The sequence below is a fragment of the Chiroxiphia lanceolata genome, chromosome 12, assembly GCF_009829145.1.
Source record: "Chiroxiphia lanceolata isolate bChiLan1 chromosome 12, bChiLan1.pri, whole genome shotgun sequence".
In the NCBI taxonomy this organism is placed as follows: Eukaryota; Metazoa; Chordata; class Aves; order Passeriformes; family Pipridae; genus Chiroxiphia; species Chiroxiphia lanceolata.
This window is the reverse complement of record NC_045648.1, coordinates 11,506,616-11,527,433: the sequence shown is the minus strand read 5'-3', so window position 1 is coordinate 11,527,433 and position 20,818 is coordinate 11,506,616. Positions and strand designations below refer to the sequence as shown.

The 20,818-nt window shown below is 37.5% G+C and overlaps 1 protein-coding gene across 1 annotated transcript in view; it reads left to right on the top strand.

Moving 5' to 3' along the window:
- Positions 1–963: 963 nt before the first annotated feature.
- SEMA6D (semaphorin 6D) overlaps positions 964–20,818 on the top strand; it is a 132,939-nt gene continuing 113,084 nt past the window's right edge. The window contains exon 1 of the mRNA XM_032699717.1: positions 964–1,044. The gene's annotated coding sequence lies outside the window, so the exon portion shown is untranslated. The remainder of the gene's footprint in view (positions 1,045–20,818) is intronic.

The window sequence follows — 20,818 nt, the reverse complement described above, 5'->3', positions numbered from 1 at the left end:
TAGCTCTTTGCACTTTTTTCTTGTTTTGAATTTGCTCTGTTATTGTACAGAGGCAGCTTGGATTTGAGTGCTATAAGATCATAAAGCTGGCCTGACCCAAGAACATTTCTCCACCTGCCTATATATTTCTTGTCATCGATTCCATTTCTTTGCTTTCACTTTAAAATAGTTTTCATGTTCTCGTAAACAGAAGTAATTTGAGTAATGTATAAAATAACCATACAAACATGAATGAAACAAATGTATATATGTACATAATGGTATTTACAGTATAGTATGCAAATTTATGCAAAAATAAGTATGTTATACGTGTATTTTGTAAAATAATCCTTTTGCTAGAGTTTTTCTCAGTTGTTTTTCTGTCTGGAAATTGCAATACTTTAATGCAAGAAACGTTCCACATATGGTAGAAATTACAAGTTTGCTTGTCCCTGAAGTGCTGCAATACAAATAAGCTGTTAAATGCCAACTCTGAATGTTATTTTTCAGATGTTAGGAGAGATAATCCTGTACTAAAACTATTAGGAGGCAAATTTATTTGAACTTCAAAACCCCTTTGATCTGAAAGGCAAATGAACTGTGTATGAGCGTACACTTCGTTAATTTAGGGTTGGCCAATTGTGTGCGGTTTTGTTTGTTTGCTTTTTTCCAGGAGGCGTCTTTCTATTGAAGTTTATTAAAACTTACTGCAATTTACTGTTACTTATTTTTCTGGTAAACTCTGTTGGGTTACTTTCATGAAAGGAGAGTTTCTCTATAGAAAGTACCCTGTGGGAATCGGTATTCAGGTTCACAGTCACTTGAAAAGTCAATGTGCAGGTGTGTTGCGTCCAGATCTATTGTAGTGGTCTTATCATTAAACCTGCAGTAGGCATTTATAAAGTAAGGCTTAAATGGGTACTGGGAAAGTGTGATTAAAAATAATCATCTGTCTGATGAATATTTTCCTCTGACTTTTGGCAGGGTAACCCATCTGAATTCGTGCCAGACTTTACAGAAACACTGATGCCAGAAATTTAAGGATCTTCGCGTTCACTCTCAGTGGTAAGTCTAAAGATGCCATAGTAAATCACATTAGAATATTACTGTTTTCTGTTATGTTACACTGAAACTGAATCTGTGTGAAAAATGAAGTACTTTCCCTTGACCAGTACAATGATAGAAAGATGTAAGAGCATATATTGATCTGCAAGAGATTGAGCTCAGGACGCAAGTTTGAGCAATTTTCGTCTGACTAAAATCAAAAGGCCTTTTTTACTGTCCTCTCTACTAATGTAACTGCTCTTGGAAGGTTTGACATTGTACATTTTGAAGAATGTAATCATTGGGCAGACTCCAAAGGGAAAGTAAAACGCACAAAAAGGAAATTCAGTAGCTACTTCCTGCTGAAAATTCAGCAATAAGTTGTGAAATTACAAATTATTTTCTCTTGTGATGCTTTCTTTGTTGTAACTAGTCTGGTTGCTCAAACCTTGAGTCAGATTTTCAAACACTGCTGTGGAGAACTTGTGAAGCGATGTAATCTATGTGCATCTTGAGGCACAGAATTTCTGCTGCAGAGATAAATTCTCCTCTTTTGTAAAAGAGAAAGGGAGGAGGGAATATCTGAATCCTGCCGTACTTGTACATCATTTGGGATGCACTTTCTATGGTAGTTAGGTAGTGTGGAACAGTTCTTTAAGAGGAACTCATGTTGGTGCGTAAGTGTTCGGCTTTTTTGGGAAGAAAGACCTAACTTTTAGATTATAATATTGTTTGTGATAATATTGTGGTCAAAATTATTCTCACTGTTACGCCGTATACCTTGTTGAGTATTTTGGGACCTGGGGAAGTAGGAAGGATTGAGAGGAAACCACTGCCTGCTCTACTCCTCCACTTAGCATCGACTGATGGCCACTGACAGAGGCAGGATTTAGCCCTTTGACCTCCCCCGGGCCAGTCATGCTCATGCTGCTTTTAGATCACTGTGACAGAGATGTCAAGTGCCACCACTTCCCAGTCCTGCCAGTTGCAGGCTATTGAAGTATATATCTTTTTGAATTAAATTACACCACAGAAGCTAGAATTCTTCTGACATGGAAACAAAACCTGTATTCAGAATTCCTCTAGCAATTTATTGTCATTAACCAAGTAGTTCAATAAAATCTCTGCTTCAGTTTAAAGATGTATTCAACAACAATGGCATTCCTATTCAGTCATGTTCTTTTCATACAAAAAATGAGCATAATACTGTGTTATCATGAATCCTCAAGACAGATTACATTTCATTATTGCTGGGTGACTTTTATAATGTGGGAATGTGTTTCTAATAAAGGACAGTATCTCCCTTAGAGCATACTGTTCTAGCAATGTTCTTTATTAGAAATAAAAGAATACAGCATTCATATCATGTTACTTGATCACATAACCAGCATGCAGAACAACAAATTATCAAGGCAGTTTGTAAGGAAATAATATGATACTAACAGCACTATTCTTAACTTTTCAAATTGTTATTTGACACTACCAAATTCTATAAGCACCGTGACTTAGAGAGCTGAAAGTCAATGCTACTTTGACAGACAGAATTCATGGAAACCAGAAGTGACTGGTACTAAACTACTAGATCTTTTTCCCATGAAAGAAAGAAGACAGCAATGATCTAGCAAAGGAAAACAAGAGAGCCTCATTTGTTGTGTCTTAACTGAGGCAAACGAAAATCCATTGTAAGTCATCCGAGGCTCAGCCCTGTGACAAAACTCCCATTCACTTCAGCAAGAGCCTCTCGGATAATGGACATTTAAGCACTAAAAATATATAACTGGGTTAGATAAAGTCCTTTAGGGTCTAGGAGAAAAATTTGACCAACAAGAAATACATACAGGGAGAGAGAAAGAGAAACTTCCATATTCATATTATCAGTAAATACACAGCATATGCCTCTGAATGAATAATGACCTTCAGGGCATACAGATGACCAGCTCACTTGTTTAACTGTTGCGGAGTTTAAAAATAGTTCAATATTCTGTGCAATTAAGGGAAAGTGTTTATATGCACATGTGTGTTAAAATGAGGAAAAAAGACAGTGTTCCGTTTTAGTGCATTTCTTTATTTGACCATCCCTTCACACTTCATTTCAGCCTTTATATGGGTTTTGTGTTCAAATTTTATTATATTTTCTTCAGGCAAGAAAGATTTTCAATGAGAAGTTGATGAATGTCCATATTAAATTGGATCCCCTTTTTTAATTAAGTTCATCTAAATTTAATTTTGCAATTTTACTTCAGTAAACTCATCTAACTCCAGATGTTGAATGCGCTTTTTCTATTCCTTCTCTCACATAATTTTACCTGTAAAAGATTTATGACTTAGAGAGGCATTTCTGAATACTTTTGAGTGTTTTCAGCATATGTTTCATGGATGGCTAGTACACATGACCAGTTAGCATCCAAAAATACCGCTCCACACCCAGGCTTCCTTTCAATAGGTTGTTACTTTTTTTATTAGCTCAAACTTTAAACAAATCAGCAGTTTTTAAAAAAGCATTATCAAAGCATTTCAAATGATGGGGGGCACTGTGTTCTATAGAGATTTTGAAGCTGAGAAGTCTTCAGAAGCTACAGAAATCCATAAGAAAAAATATAACTAAGAACAATTCACTTTGATTAAAGAAAACCCCAAACAATTTGCAGGGGTTTGGACCCTTTTCTTTCATTACAACTGCAGTGGTGAATTGTCTGGAGCTGTCAGCATGTTATTTGAACTTTGTAAATGTGAGAAACATATACTGAAGTGCTTATTGGTCTTTTAAGATTTCAAAATACTTTTACTAATGTCTCTAACATGAGCAATGACATTGCAGATTAACTATCCCTGCATACTTTTCATATTCTGTCATGACTTCTGGATCAGTGTGAATGGCTCCTATTTTAAGAATTACCCGGAATTAGCTCCTTAAATCTGGACATATTTAATAACTTTGTATGTGACACATATGAGGCATTGTATCATGAAGGCTCTGGTTCTCATCAAAGAAACAGATACCCCAGTTAATCTTTCCGATAATATTAAAAAGAGAATAGTCTGATTGTAAACAAAAATATGGTTATATTCTTTATTTTTTTTTTCACAATGAAATCACTTTCCTCAGGATTTTTTGCTGATGTAAGCCTTTTGATATATTGAGTTATATTAATTAATTATTTGGGATCTATTAATTTGAAACATTTAATAATAAATCAAATTTTGAACGTTAGTGCAATTCAAGGCTCATAGGATGCAAAGTACTGTGAACATGACTGGCAGTCTGTTACTCGAGGTTTGTTTGGAGGTTTCTTCAGAACAAGTAGAGTTACCACTAACAAGCATCAGCAATGCTAATATGAATCAACTTCTCTATTTTCTCTTTTTATATTCCTACAAGCCCCCATAACACAATTTGGCAGTTACTAAAGGTTCTGAAGAGGTGCTGTTAGTCCATGTGTTAGGAAAGGGAAGGAATAAGTGACCCAGCTGAGAGATGTCAGTGCCAGGGCAGGCTGTAGAGCAGTGTCTCCAATGACTTCCAGTGGCAGTGGAAGATATCAGTTGGGGGGAGCATCCTCAGTCAGGGCAAGACCATAAGCCCTGGAAATTTGGCTCTTCTTTCATGCTCAGGTCATGTCTTTCTGGTGAAAGATGACCTTCTAGAGAAAATCTCACTTCTGTGAGAGTTAGACTTGGGCATCTTTCTCATAACACATTTTACTACCTTTGTATTAATTCATCTGTGTTTCCTAAAAGGACTTTTTTCCATTCATCAATTGCAGGTGTGATTTTTCCATAATTTTAATTTTCCCCAGAATTCTTAGTGATGCTGGGCTAAAGTAACTGCAATACATAATGCAAAGCAAGTATGCACCTCTCTCTTTTGTCAAAGAGACTCAAGTAGCTCATTTAATTTCTAGCAAAAGAAAGAAACTTAGCAATCCTCCATTGGGTGAAATGCTTCTAAGCTTTAAAGGCTTCCTGTGGGAGTCTGCATGGCACCCAAAGAAGGAACCGCTTTGAAATTACAAAATGACACATTTTATGTTATTGTTAAATTGTTGAGATTTTCTACATATTTGCTGAGATTGTAGCCATGCAGGGTGTTTTCAAAGACACTAACTAGAGAAGGATATGTTAAACCTCCATGGTCTTAAGAATTCCTAATGACTGCCTGCCAATACGGCTGAATCCTGCAGGGTAATGGGGGGAATGCCTACCATGTAAATATAAAGGGGGTTATTTAGGAGGCCCAGTGAGCTGTGAATTATTGCCTAGGTTGTCACAAAAAAAAAAAAGGAAAATGAATTGTGAAGAGGAAAGAACGTGTACTGAGTTCTGAATAGCTCTGTAAGACTTTTCCTGAGGTAGATGGGGAAACTTATACACACTCTCTGCAAAAAGAGATATCTGTTCTGTCAGATTGCAGATGCACCAGCCACCTACACTACTGTGAATATCCCATTAAAGAAACAAAACTGGGTTATTTTTATGCCTGACAAATGCATGGATCAGAAGAAAATTATAGTTGTTCAATAACTCAATTTAAGATCTGTATTGATCTGGTTTCTGGTGAAGTCAGTGGGAATGTTTCCACTGCATTTAATGGGACTTGGGCTGGACCCTTGGGGAGTTAAAGAGTTAAGAGCTGGATTGACAGGAGAGGCAGTAGGGGTCACCTTCCAAGCCTGTGTGTGTCGTGATCATTAGCACAAAACAATTGAAATCATAAATGTGGAAATACTTCTAAAAAATTTGTCACTGTATGTGCTAAAGCTCATAATCCATATCCCAAATGGATAATCTGAAAATCTATATTGTGTACTTAAATAAGATTACATACATGCAAACACTTTTTTTAATGGGAAGAATTTCACCTAAATTGTGAAGCTCAGCTTTCTGTTCCCTTCAGGCACTTCATCACAACTGAGGCAAAAAAACCCTAGGGTAGTAAGATCTAAACAAAATGTTGTTTCTATTATATGGAATTCATACAATCTCTTATTTTTTGTTCCATTACATTGTGACAGGAACTTACTTGCTCTCAGCATTGTATCTCTTTAAATGGAACCTGTGAGTTTATAAGTATGGTGTCAGAAAGAGCACAGGAAATTAAAGAAACTCATGACAGCTGTGTTAATTTTTTATAGCTGGTTCATTTAAGCAGATCTAGCTGGATATCTTGATTTTCAAAATTGAAGCTTTTTCATTTTTAAATCCTGCTTTCAGTAGAATAAATAAAATTTTATACAAGCAAAGACTAAGTAAAAGGGGAAGACTAAGACCACAGGAGTGCTCAGACTATAGAAAAGCGTATTTTTCAGGGGGTTGGTCTTCTTTTTCAATGAAAAGAAGTTTGAGCTTTTATTGCTGAAAATGAACAGCTGAAATTAACAGGAAAAGTATATGTTTTTATATCTACATCTGAAGGTGGAGTAGAATTCTTCAGATATCTTGGTAATTGTTGTTAAGGACTTTCTCTGCTGAGCTGAGTGGTTCTAAATTAAATGATTTGTTTTTCAAATGAATAAGATTTTCTTATCAGTCAGCTTACATGTAATCAACTTAAATGCAGTTTTAGAAAGAGATGAGCCATGTCACTGTAATTCCCAGGATGAGAAATGAATACCTGATGAACTTCATTCTTCCAGGATAAAAAATAATGCATTACCTTTTTTCCTGGCAATTCTGTTAAGTAGCAGTTATGGTGTGGGTTCTGTGCAGGGCTAAGGTTTGGACTCAATGATCCTTGTGGGTCCCTTCCAACTCAGCATATTCTGTGATTATTGTTACACAGAGAATATTCTCCATACAATATATAAGCATACTTACTCTTCTTGTACTGTAATTTCATTAGTAGTGAAATATCCCCAAATACGTTGAAGTTTTTGCCAAGAAAACTGTTTTAAGAACACCGACATTTAATTAAGGATGACAAATTAGGCTAGCCAGAAGGTTTTTGAACAAAACCAATGGTATTCAAATGTGAAGTATGCACATATACTTTGGACCATTGCCTTATTTTTGTTAGGTTTCACCTGACAAAGGTAAATGTGAAACCAGGTAGGCTGAAAGTAAACCCAGGTCCCAGAGAGGAGGGATCTATGGTAGTAAGACAGTGACGTAGTACAGAGAATTTGACATTAAGCTGAATTTAATTTCCTCCAAATAGACTGTGAGATGACAAAGTCCATGAGAGATCTTGGAAGGGTATGTAGGCAACTCTTTGGGTACCTTCTATGCAGTGTAGGTTAGTCCTTTACTGTTAAAAGAAGAGTAAAATATGGTGTTTGGAAAAGAATATAAAAGGCAGGTCAGTAAGAAATCTTACATGACACTATGGTGCTTCATGGCTGTGTGTTACATGTGCAGGTAGGATCTCTTCAAAAACAATTCCCCCTTTTTATGAAGGTCTGAGCTAATGGCCCACTGGATCTCCATATTATGGAGTGATGGGATGATACTGTATTCCATAAAAATGGAATCATTCTTCATTCATGAGAATTAACAATACACAATAAACTCATTAACTAATTTCTTTTTTTTCATACTAAATGTCCATAGTCAAAGTGCAAACAATAAATAGTAATTAAAAACATAAACAAAATCAAACAAAGAAACAAGGAAAAAAAAAAAAAAAAAAGAAACACAAAAACCCTACTGGTCCTCCAATTGTATCTGTTACATGCTAGTGCAGAATTACTAATGAGAATATGTTTAGGTATAAATAAATCTTTTATCCTCATTATCACTCCACTGTGTTCGTACAGTGAAGTCATCCATACAGAGCTGATTATGGGTTGAAAGCCTCAATAGCCTCTTTTATTTATAATAAATATTGCATACTAATGTTAACAATGTCATTGTGCTATGTCTCAATAGAGGATTATGACTTCATGTAATGTTAGCTTGATGTCTCTTCTCTCCTGTAATGGAGTCAATTTTCCTAACAAAGGAGATGAGAATCACTTATTCACAAATCTTGTAACAAATTTTCTATGTGCATACTATGCTAACCCAATATTAAGGTGGCACAATGAAGCTCAAACCAGGAAACAGAGTTGAAGTTCAGTGCTTCATCTTAATTTACCTGTGTTGCATGCACTCAAATGCACTTTAAAGTTAGAAATCTGTATTTCCCCCCAATTATTTGAAATGTGAGTAACTGCATTTTCAGGTGTAATTCCATAAATAGGTACGTGGAATATTCCCAAAATGTGCATGACTATAAGTAACATAATCAAGAAAATGATTTTGTGGCACACAGCTGGTGCAAAGAGAGGATAAGATGTATTTATATTAATGAGCAAAGAGTAAAGCAATCTTCTGTCACATACCAGAGACAAACGTCACGTTGGGGAATAGGAACCCATCTCAGGCAGCACTTATGCTTAACCTCAATTATGGCATCAACGGGACCAGTACAATCTGAAACACTGTGGAGAAATAGGAACTAATGCATTGGCATTAAGACTCCATATTTATATAATAAAGAAAAATATTAAGTAAACTATAGCCCAGTCATTTGTGATACATGAATACAGATATCGTGTAATATTAACATAATACAGTTGGATGCTTAGCTCCTGAATGCCTTCAAAATAATTTATCTGAATGCTCATGAGGGAAGTTCAGGCTAAGATGAAAAGCATAAATCCACCTAACAGCTAACAAATAATTCACATTAACAGAGGACATGTGCAGAATACAGGATTTTTTGATAACTAAAGAGCAAGATATTACAGCTCTTGTGGAAATACCAGCTCCTATTAGTGCAAATTTGCAGCTTAACATAAAAAATAAAATTGAACAGGAATTAGCCTAAAACAAAACCCAAGTAGAAACTGAACCCTTTTTAGTGGAATTGGACATCTCTGGTAGGAATCAATTTCAGAACCAATGCTATCATTCCAGGTTTTCACATCTGTATGAAAAACAGATGTCACGTTGTGTAGGCCAGAGAAGGTACTGAAAATACAGGGATACTTCTTATGGAGAAAATAATGTGTGATATTTGAGAGACTTATTTCTCACTTAAACTAAACTCATGTCTATATTTTCATTAGAATATCACTCCTAACTGCAGTGTAATCCTACCTGATTTGTCTGGAGATCCTGCAATATTTTTATCTATGTTATAAACATGTTACTCAAGAGCTATTATTTCAATTAGTAATTTTAGGAACAGCTAGCTAGATTGTCTTTTTTCTGCCAATATAAACTTGGAGGTATTCCACCCTTGTCTGCATCATCTTCACATTTACACAATGTATACAGAGGATTAAACATTTGCCCTCCAGTCTATGTTAAAGTTTAACTGCAAATTCATATTTTTTTTAATTTTCTTTTATTTTCATATTAATATGTACTACCCTGGAATAATTTTAAACTACAAAATTACGTGAATATTGTTGAAATGAGCAAAAGAGGGGATATGTACATGACACCCTCTGGCTGAAAGAGAAGATGGGCTCGATGGCCTCCTGTGTGGACAAAGGAAATTGGTTACGAATCACCTGACATTTTTGACTGTAGCCAGTGTGGTGACAAGAGCATAGGATTGAAATGAGTGTGGAAGGAGGGGAGCAATGAACAGATGTAGTTTCATCTTGTTGACAAGGTAGCATTTCAGGGCCAGTGTGCAATGCTTTTGGTGCTCAGGTAGAGCAGATGTGTTTACCTGTGGAATTTGTTACCTCTGTGATATTCGCTCAGCTAAAAAAATTTGGACTTTGTTCAATTAACTCCAAAAGGACAGGCCCCTGAGTCTGTGGAGGGCTCACTGTAGGATTCTTGGAATCTTCAAAATTTCTATTTTCCTATTTTCTTTGACTCAATTTTGTGCCACTTTACCCTAGTGGGGACTGTTCACCTGCTTGCAATCAGGGATGTTCTCCGTGTCTGCAGGATCAGAGCATTTGATCAGAGCACTTTGGGACACTGCCCTGTGCTCAGGGCAGGCGGGGTCAGGCATAAGTGCATTGAAGTTTTTAACATGACATAAATAACCAAGACAAATGTAAGGCTCTGTAAACATCATCCATTTTCACAACATAAAAAATTGTAAATGAGCTTTCCTTTGAATTTTACAAGTACCTTCTGAAATCGTGTAACAACCCAGCACAAAAGTTGCAGGTTTTGAGATTTAAAAATGTGTGAGAACGGGGATTTTTGCTGAGACCATATTTCCAGTTTATGGGATGCATTTCTAACTGGACTTGCACCTGTTACAACAAACAAGGGCCAAAACCTGCCCCTCAGTGAGGGTTCTGCAGGTTCTCTCTGGTCATCTTGGGGGACATGCAAGTAGGAGCCTCGATGAGAAGGCCTGGAGCTCTCTCCCAGTGCCAGAGGCCTGTTCAGGATTGTCCCTGTCCCACCCTGAGGAGCTGTGGTGTGCTGTGCAGCAGCCTGGCAGCAGGGTTGGTGCTGGGCTCAGATCACAGCCTCCCTGCAGTCAAAGCCATGCATCAAAGGAGGCTTTGTAAACAGATAATTAACTTCGTGTTTAATTATATGTCCAAAAATTGTCTGAAAATTGATGTTCCAAAAATTAAAAATGAAAAACTAATTCAAAAATTTGAGCTGCTCTGACCATACTCATTAGGAAAATCCTCCAAAAAAATTATCTCTTCAGTAAATAAACCTCCACTTACATAAATAAGGAAGGCATATTTAGATTACAGTTCAACATGGAGGAGAAATTTGGCGGATCTAATGTTTTCAAATCAATTTGGTATGTGTTATGAGAATAATGTCAGTGGAAAGGTTGCTTTTTATTTTTTTTCCTTTAAAAATGTAAAGGAGAAGGAAGAAAGTTGCCTTTGATAAACAGAAAGGCAATGCTATAAATAGCTGGAGCAGCGATAAGGCAAAGAGCTTCTAAATAAATGAGGCGTGAAAGTTGGGGTTTTTTTAAACTCCCAATGAAAGTTGTGTATTCATCAGAACAGCTTTAAATTCTGTGAAACAGGACAACAATATATTTTACAGTTTTGAGCAAGGAAGCAGAGAGTCTTGCCATAATAGAATATGTACTACATCCCTGCAAAGAAGACAAATGACAATATCTAAAGGGATTTCACCTTGACCAAAGGAATTCTATAAGACAGAAGCAATTTTGATTTTGCCACAGTAAAAGAACATTGGAATCTGGAGTCTGATAAAACTGTTCTGTTGGCTGGGAAGTTTGCCTTTCAACTGTGTTTGATGTGATATTTCGTTCATTTTGCCAAAATATTTTATGCCAAGTATTGCTATTAAATCTTCTATATTGCAGAGATTTTTGTCAACAGGCATACAAGGATTGGGTTTTAAGTGGAGTTAATCATTGAACTTGGAGAAGAGAAACAGTGGGGGAGTTCTTCACTTGTACAAACAAACCACCATGCAAGCTTCAGCCATTTCTGTAATTATTACCCTCTTTTCAGAATAGTGTAGGTAAAATATAAAATCTGGCTCTCTCTCTGATCTCTATTCATGTTTAAGTCTTGTAGAACCTATTAGAAGAAATGGATAATTAAAACAGAAAAAGCGATGTATTTGCGGCAGCTGCTGGTGTATTGAATCTTTTGAAGTCTGCTTTAAGCAATTATATCTGAACACTTCTTTTGGAAGCCTGTTTTTTCTGACTCTTTCAATTCTTTGTAAATACTATATATCATTATAATGAGAGATTAAATGTTAATCCATTTTACCTTTAAATAACAAATTTTAAAAGGAAAAAGGATCCCCACAGAATAACGTAGTGCCCTGCCTTCTTCCCTGTGTCCAAAACAGTCACTTTTTTAACTAGTATTTTTAGTTGGTGTTTGTGGATTCATTTTACTATTTGATTTACATTGTAAATTTGGGCATCTCTTGAATGCAAAGGTAAATATGTATTGCAAAGGTGTGGTTTAGTGTTTTTGTTGTTACTGTGCACTCAGGTGTATGCAGTCACTGAGTGTTGATTAGCCCCTTAATGGGACCTGCTAATAGTTGTAGGCCTTTGGCAAGTGATTCCTTCCCATGCTAGAGAGGAGAAGTAAGGGCATACCTGTGCATGGGTAATACTGAGTAATGTTTAGCAGATATTGCTGTGGTATTACTGAAACTCTAACTTATAATTCTCAAAGCAAGATCTATGCTCCATCACCAAAAGCAGTGAGGTGTGGTAGTCAATTGTGGTTGGGATGTGGGAGAGAAAATCTGTGGCACAATCCAAGATAAGAAATAGATCACAGTCTGACAACAGGGCAGCTCTTGCTACCTAATGAAGCTATAGTTCCTAATGAGCTTGTCCTCCTGAACCATTGAGGATAATGGATCTATGCAATTTTGGACTCCTTTCCCCATTTCACAGAGCCCAGGCCCAACTGGGAGGCTCTATGACATTTAAGGATGACTGCCAATTTGCCGTTGCTGACGCTTCAGTTAAAATGATTTGTCCTTGTGTTTCTTATTTTCCATAGTAATCACTGCCATAACTCTGTGTCCAGTGGTGTTTGACTGTGAAAGTGACACCCACACTAAGGAATATGCCTAGAAAAGGAGCAGACAACATGGAAAGTGTTGCTAAAGCAGCATCATCCTTCATGGGTTTGTAGCACTCTGTCCCAAGCAGAAGGGACAAAAACTTGCAACACAGACCAAAAAGTCAACATGCTCAGGGTCTGCTGCAGGCCATCTTGATCTGGATTTGGAATAAGGTGTTAGGTAGTGGTTCTGTCTTCCTTGACACCTGTCTGATCAGGAGGACCACGGAGAGCTGAAGTGCAAGGTGGAATCCCAGGTATTGTTTAGGAACTGGTGGCAGGTTACAGCAGAGCACGCTGATGTTCATTGCCTTTCTTTGGATATGGTAATGGTTCCTTAATAAAACTGGCTTGGCAGTGCAACACAAAAATCCCAGTATGGATGCCACAAGTATTCTTTCCAGATGATGAGAGTTTTACAGGATCTGCTCTAATCTGACCTGGCAGCACCCAGAAATTTTAGTTTTCCCTACTACTCGTTTTGGTTGCTGCTGTTCCTGCTACCTCTGTAAACCAGCATCTAAACCAAACAGACCCCGCACCAGTAAACTCTCTGTGCAGCCACGGAGGACAGTCAGGCAAAGCATAATCCAAGTAAGATGTTGTTTAAAAAATTCCTGTGCCACTTGGGCAGCTCCCTGGAGATGACAGAAGAGACTTAACAGTGACTCTTCCAAAAAAATACAATTCCGTTTCGCATTATTTTGAGGAAGGTGATGTGACTACCTTAAACTTTGGGAGTGTGTGTAAGAGTATAAATAACAGCTCTCTGAGCTGTTTTGCTTCTTTTAAAAGTTGTATTAGTCACAAAGATTTCTGTAAAAAAATCCTTCCAGCAGAGAAACGTCTGTTGCAAGTACTTAAAAATAGATCCCTGCACTAAAATTTTCAAATTAGAAATTTTATTTCTGGCACACTTTTTTTCCTTGTTTTTCCTGAGGAAACTGATTAATTAGACTCTCTGCTAACCTGTTTCTGATGTGAGGGCAGTGCATGGTGTGGAAAGGTGGTTCTTCCAATGTAGTGGGTGACTCCAGGAGATGGAGCTGAAGAGCAGCAAGATAAAGACCCCAGCTCGTCAGCCCACCCACAGACAGGAGCTGTGCCTTGTGTGAGCCCTGGGGCTTTAGTTTAAATTCAAAGAGTATTTCTTTTGAGGGAGCTACCCATGGACCCCTGCATCCTACATCTCTTTGTTGTGCACAGAACGACTGCTTGTGTGGCCTATGTTAGAGTAAAGCCTGTGTATTTTTAAAATAAAGGGTAAACACAGTCCGGTTTATTACTCAGTCCAACAAGCATCTGTTTTGGGGACAGTAGAAGTGCAGAAATAAGGAAGAGGAGGCTGAAAATATCTGGTCATTTTATACCCAGGGACACTTTTTTCCAGGAACATGGTGAGGTCTTCACTTACTTTAGCCCAGCTTCAGAGAATACTGGGGTACAGGGACACATCATGAAGCCAAGGCTTCTTCAGCTGTCACTGCTATGGCAGGAGACACTTGTGAATGTAAATCCCTGGATTCAAATCTTGAGAAGCCCAAACAATCCAGGAGTGACCAGATCTTGCACCCTCGTGAGTCCCCAGAAATCAAGGCTTCAGTCTATCACAAGGACCTGTTACTGGTATTTCATTTTTGCCTGTATCATAACATTCAGATGTCCAGCAGATACAGCAGTGCCATGCTGGCATAGATAGGTAAGGAATATTTCTATGAACAGAAGTGGAAACAGCTGCTCTGTAATGGTTCTGTGTTACCTTGAAACATGAGCAGAGAAAATGCAATGTGTCCCTTGCCTATAAAGTCCCTCTGAGGCCTTAATTTTGTGCACATCAAAAGGTTTTACTCTCCAAAATTACTCCTCAGTTAAAAAGAGAAAAGACGCCCTTTGCTACTTTTGCCTAGAGCCCAATATCTTCTGACATTCCATAGCAGCTGTGGCAATGCTCTGCTTAATGCAAAGAACATCTGGGCTGCCTGCAATTCTGGGAGAGAAGTGTCAAAAGTGTCATAGACATCCTTGAGCAAAGAAGGATCTTCACTTTTATTACACAGAAGTGTCAAAAACAGCATTATTTAACATCAGGTTGCAATTTGGTGCGCAGAATATAAGTCTGAATAGATGTGACAAAACCCCTTCTAGGAAATTGCTACTTAGTGTTATTTTTTCATAGTTTCAAATTAGCATTTAAAGGAAAAGCACAAATGGGGAGCCTGGAGGTAACCCTGACAATGAAAGATCCCAGCATTCTTTTTTTGTGCTTACTTCACAACCTCATCGCTGTCCGCTGAGTGACTGAGATTGATTAAATCATTGTCATCATCAGTGAAATGCACTGCATTGATCCAGCCTCACTCACAAAGCCAGCCTATGTGACACAGCTAATTTGACATAATTGAAAGTTCCAGCTCCAGAAGGTCACTGAGCTGGACTCAGGACACTAGTTATCATTTTGTCCTTGGAACATGGTCAACTCTCCTGATAAAATAAGATGGCTTTTTGTCACACTATTAATTGTTTTTCCATGGTTTGTATAGGATAAACACTGGCTTTCATATTTTGATTGAATTTTTATGGTGGACAGAAGATAATTATCACCTCTTTATGCTAAATATTTTTTTAAATTCTGGTTAGATTGAGCTCTTGTTTCTTACTCAAGTACAATTCTACTAAGAAAAGCTTTAGATCAGGACAGCAAATTTCTTTCGATAAGGATGGTAGTATGATATGCATCATGAAGTATTTAATTTACAAAGGAAAATATGGCATTAGTTAAAAGTTTGTTGGAACAGTGTTGAAGGCGATGTTCCTCTCTTCTGTTACCACATCCGTCTTTCCCATCTTCCCCTCTTTTTCCATTTTCTGCTGTTCCCTTCTGGAACTTGAGTGCTGTGTTTGAGATCTCGGGCTGAGCCAAGTTTGAGACCGTGGAGTTGAGTAAACTCAAAGGTCACACACAGTCACAGAACAGAGGAGTCGCAAAAAGCCGTGCAGACAGGCATCAAGGCTGGGTTGGCAACTTTAAAGTACTGTCAAGTGTTTCAGCTGAAACTCCTCTGAACAGGGTCCAAATTCCTGATGAAAGGTTGTGCCTTAAGAAAAATGGCCATCAGGCCATTTGCTTCGTGCTTTAAGATGGACAACAAAATCCCACACCACTTTCAAAGATGTGTGGTTTATGTAAGCAGTGCAGTATGAATATGCTTGTGTAAAAATTCTTTTTCATAAAGGGAAACAAACACCAAAGTGTTCGGAAAAATTGTTTCTTTATACTGTACAGAATCAGTGGGCAAAGCTGGGACTTTAAGTAGGTCTTACAAGCTGTGTAATTGCTTTGTTGGCCTTTTGCTCAGAGTTAAATTAGCAGCGTATCTTTTATTTCTTTCCCCGTGTTTGCTGTTAAAAAGTCAGCATATCCCAATAGCTCCCATTGCTTCCCATTCCAAATGCAGGTCAAAATGCCAGCTTTCTAATGGTGAATGTCATGTATAATTTATCATGGAAAAAAGTACTTGATAAAATCTCTGCAATATAAGGGTTTTCTGTGTTTTGGGGTTTGTTGGTTCCTTGGGTTTTTGGTAGGGTTTGGGGGTTTTTTGGAAGCATGTCATCTATCATCTCTAAAGCAAGCAAAAAAGGAAAAGCACCAAAAGGAAAAGCTAATGTACAAGTAAATAAGGGGAAGGACAGCTGTGGCACACTTGTGGGACAGTAGCTTGACACAACCTTTTTGTAAAGGAGTAGTATTCCTTAATTTCTGAGTGACTTGTGGGGAAGGGTTTTCACAAAGCAAGCAACACAAAATTGATATGAGCTTGGCAATACAATGTCTTTAATTACTAGGAACAAACCAGTGAGTTAAGATAGCTGGCTTATAGAAAGACATACGAAAAGCAAATAAATCTTTCTATAAAGATTTTTCAAAAAGCCTAATGTTTCAACATACTCATAGAAATAGGAGGTAGGTCTGTAATACATAACTCTCTTCAAAAATAAAGGTCTAATACAGGCCAAAGGGAAACGACAAGCCATAATGTAATTGTTCTATCTTTTGTAAGTCTTTCAAAAGTTTCATCTGAGTAGCTTTTAAAACATAACTTGCAATCGACAAATCCCACTGGGCTCCTATTTATAGTATCCTAATTTTCAAAGAAAGCAAATCAGGCAACTGTTTTTAACATGAATAATATTGCTCCCAGCACTCTGCCTCCAGCCCACACATTGTGTTTTTTGGCACGATCATGGCAATTAAAAAAAATAAACAGCTCTTTTTAATATTTTTTATACATAAGCTATTACAGTCAGCGCTGACACAGCTGGCAGAGAAACTCAGTGAAAGGTAAACATTCTGCTCAAAATGTAATCCAACATATTGTTGCGTTTAGTTGTTAAAATGTAATTTTCATGAAAGAGTATTTTAAAAGTAAGTTTAATTTTTTTTATTTTTTACAGAATTTCTAGTATTTTGATATCTGATTACAAAAAAATCATAACCTTTTAAGGCAATGGCACTTGTGACACTGGATATTTCAGTCAACAACTTATTGAATTTTTAAAAGTATTCTTAACAAAAATCAGGAACGAAAATTAGTTGTGTGATGCTTTATCCTTCAGCAGAATGTAATAGTCTGTGCTAGTAAAATCAATTTCTTTTAATAGAATTTTGTCAAAAGCAGGAAGTTCAGTAATAAATGTCTTCAACTGTTTAAAGGGAAGAAAACTAACAGTAGAATTAAGATTAGTTTGTGACTTGCTTCAGCAACAACAAAAGATTGTTGCTTGACCTAATTACTACGAGCACGTATGAAGTGAGATATGGAATGATAAATATTTCACTAGAGAAAAAACATGAAGGTAAGGGACATAGGTAAATAATTATCTGTCACACATGTCCAGAAGTTCTAAAGGTACTTTTATTTTTAAAAAACATGACTTTGTGTGGTGGCTTACGATTAAGATGCTGTACTCCCAACATTTTACTCCCTGTTGGAGACAAATGCAGAGGCAGCCAAGCAGAGCTGGGTGCAGGCAGGGTTCTGGTGCTCTCTATAATGCTCGGGAGGTTTCTTACCAAGAGCTGGGTGGTGCCTGTGTGCTGCAAACCCCACCTGTGCTCCAAACCGTGCCCTGGTGTTCATGGGACAGCTCAGTGGGAAGTGTGTGTAACCAAACAAATGCAGAAAGCACCCAGTGGAACTGTTGAGGAAGCTTGTGGGCATATTATAGCTACATATGCTCCACGTTGTGTGGCAGGTCAGCAGGAATTGAGAGTCCTGGTTGACATTTGTTCACCTGATGTATAAGAATGTGAGATGTGCTGGTTTGTGCTGCCTGGACAATGGAAGTGTCCACCATAACTGGTGTCCCTATCAGCTTGCCTTTAATTATGTTTAAAAGGAATTTCTTTAAAGATCCACCTTTTCCTTTTACTGATGACCAGTATATCCTTGGAATCAGAGTCTTCCAACTCCCAGTTGCTTCTCCTTCTCTCAGACTGAATTATAAAAATAGGAGGTATGCTGCAAAAATAGGTTTCTGCCCTTTTATAATCCTGTAAATTACCCTCTGGCTACATAGTTGTAGTATATGGATTTAAGTTTGTAAGAGCAACTGAACAATCGTTTGCAATGTGTATAACATGAGGTGAAGAGAAACATTTAAAGTTTAGAGCAACCTTCGGTAGAGAAGAAAATTATTTGGTGACTCCTATTGTTCATCTTGGAATGTGTTTCAGATGTTAGGTGTGGACTTCATATCACCCTCGGGCCAGTTAATAACAGCTAAAGGAGCATTATCTGCTGAAGTCAGTGGAGTGTGAATCCAGAGGCGTTGTTGTCTTTGTCTTGTCACAAAAGAAATTCAAAATAATTGTGCAGAAGAAGGAGTGCAACAGAAGCATTTTGTGGTCTGGTTCTCCAGTCATTCTGATCTGTTACACCAGCAAATTTGTGGCCAGGACAATTGTGAACTAAAGTTGTGCTCTCTGACTAGGACAAATACAATGCAAAAGATTTTAATTGCATAGAAATTTCTTTGCAGTGAAGATACAATTAAAAGAAGTATTACGACTTTAGGCAAGCGGTAATCCTGGAATTGTTGTGTAACTAGACTTTCAACAACTGTGCTCTCTCTCTTCATGGAGATGATCATACCTGGCATTGTATCATGAAAAAAAACCCACAAAATATTAGAAGAGTGATGTATTTATTTCACATGAAGACTCAGTTGCCCTGATCTGATTCTCACCTAAGAAAAGAGGGGAACTTTTTCCAGTGCAACCTAAGGTTTCAGTACAACCTAAACTGTTAGATTGTGAGTATTTGGGGGCATCCCACATCAAGTTTTCTATTGATTCCTTAATCTAAATAGCTATGCCCCACACAGCTGTCCCAATGGGCAAGTTGGTGGATTTGAGAAGAGTCATATGCTCCTGACTGGGGCCAGGGTCTTGCTGTTCTTACTGAGTTTCAGAGCAAACTCCTTCCCAAATGCAAACCCCAAACAAATGATGACTAAATGATGTGATCTATGTTGTATCAGTCTATTGTGCTACAGACTCTGCAGGACCTGGACAAATGAAAGTTTCACATGCCCCTATCTGCTGTTGGCAGTACATTTGGTTCAGGCTTTCAGAGCCATTGAAACATGTTTGTCTGCTCTCTGCTGGTGTTCTTAAGAGCCCACACAGGCCACAGGGAAAGGTCATTTATGCTGGGAACAGTCCTGATGGGCAGATCAGCTGTACCTCCTCCTGGATACTTCCTGCTGAGCAAGGTGGAGCTCCCTGTAGGGCTGCCCATGATGGACAGCAGGCTGTGCTTTTCAAGTCTAGCCCAAAGTCAACAGGAAAGGAAGTCCTATGCAATGAAAAAATTTAAGTCTTCTGAATTATACAGCAGTGTGATGATTTTTGTTATTGTTATTATTATGGACTCTGAATTAGACCCGTGTGAAATGAACTTGTAGATGTTAAATGCAAAAATATCTGAGATGATGTTATGTCCATTTGATACAAAAGGGGTGGCAGGGTAACAAAAGAGGGAAAATGAAGGAGACTGATGTTTGTTTAATAGAAAAAGGCAGCATCTGCAGGGAAAAAATTATAATCCTAAGGTTTTTTTAAGACTATTACAAAGAATAGAGAATAAAAATAGGGAAAGCTGGAAAAAGCAATAATATCTATAAACATTAATTCATAGCTTGTTTTTTTGAAGTATATGACATTTTTTTTCCACAAACTCACTAATAGGGTTCTAAATACAAGTAAGAATAGCAAATTGCTTTTTCCATCTCTGGGATCTATAGTTTCACCTCTACACTTGAATAAAAACATTAACCAAGAGGCAGATACTCATTTCTTTTGTTTATGCTCAGCCTCAGGAATTTTTCAGCTGAAATCAATAATTAAAATGTTTATTAGCCATGGTAAGTGTTATAAATGAAACTTTGTTAAACACAGATTATCTTGAATAACGGAGATATTTATGTCCAGATTTTTTAGCCGGGTAACAGAATTTGAGAGGAGAGACAATGTATAACTTCATGTTTACTCTGTAGATTCTGTATTCACTGAGGAGATTCAAACACTTTGGTATCTTTTCATTTTCTTTACACAACAGAAAGCAGTGGCTGGTTCTTAAGAAACAGATCCACATGGAGTTTATTTTAAGTGTTAAAAAAGCATGGAGTTTAACGTAACAGTTTCTAAAAGATCACAGCATAAATGGTTTTAGAAAGTAGAACTCCTGATGCATCCAGAATACATCTCCAATTAATAAAAAACACTTATAATACCTACCTGAGATGACATATATAGTTTTATGTGTGCATATTGAGCGAGACAATTTGGGTGTATATTTGAAAAGAGAAAATGAGAGTTTGAGTACATGCTTTAAACAGAAGAGGGATCATGTGCCCATACTCAGTACTCTGCTGTAGAGGGACAGAGGTTCAATAGACCCACACTTCTGTTCCTGCTCTTCCCATGGCACTCTGAGCAGGAATAGTTTGATTGATAAGGAATGAAAACATGGTTCATGATTGTTAGGCTCTTGGGATTGTAACACTGAGTACAGTGAAGTAAGCCTAAAGCTTTCGGAAGCTGGAACAGCTTTTTTTGAACATCCACAGAAATATTAGTCTGATGGGATGGTGTTTTTTGGTGGTTTTTTTTCAAATTTCCCTTAAGAATTCCATGATGTCGGTTATTTTCCTCTTTCTGATTTCTCTGGGTATCTGTAGCTCTGAAGTGGAGCTGCACATCCAGCTGGCAAGGTGCTGGCATGGGAGTGCCA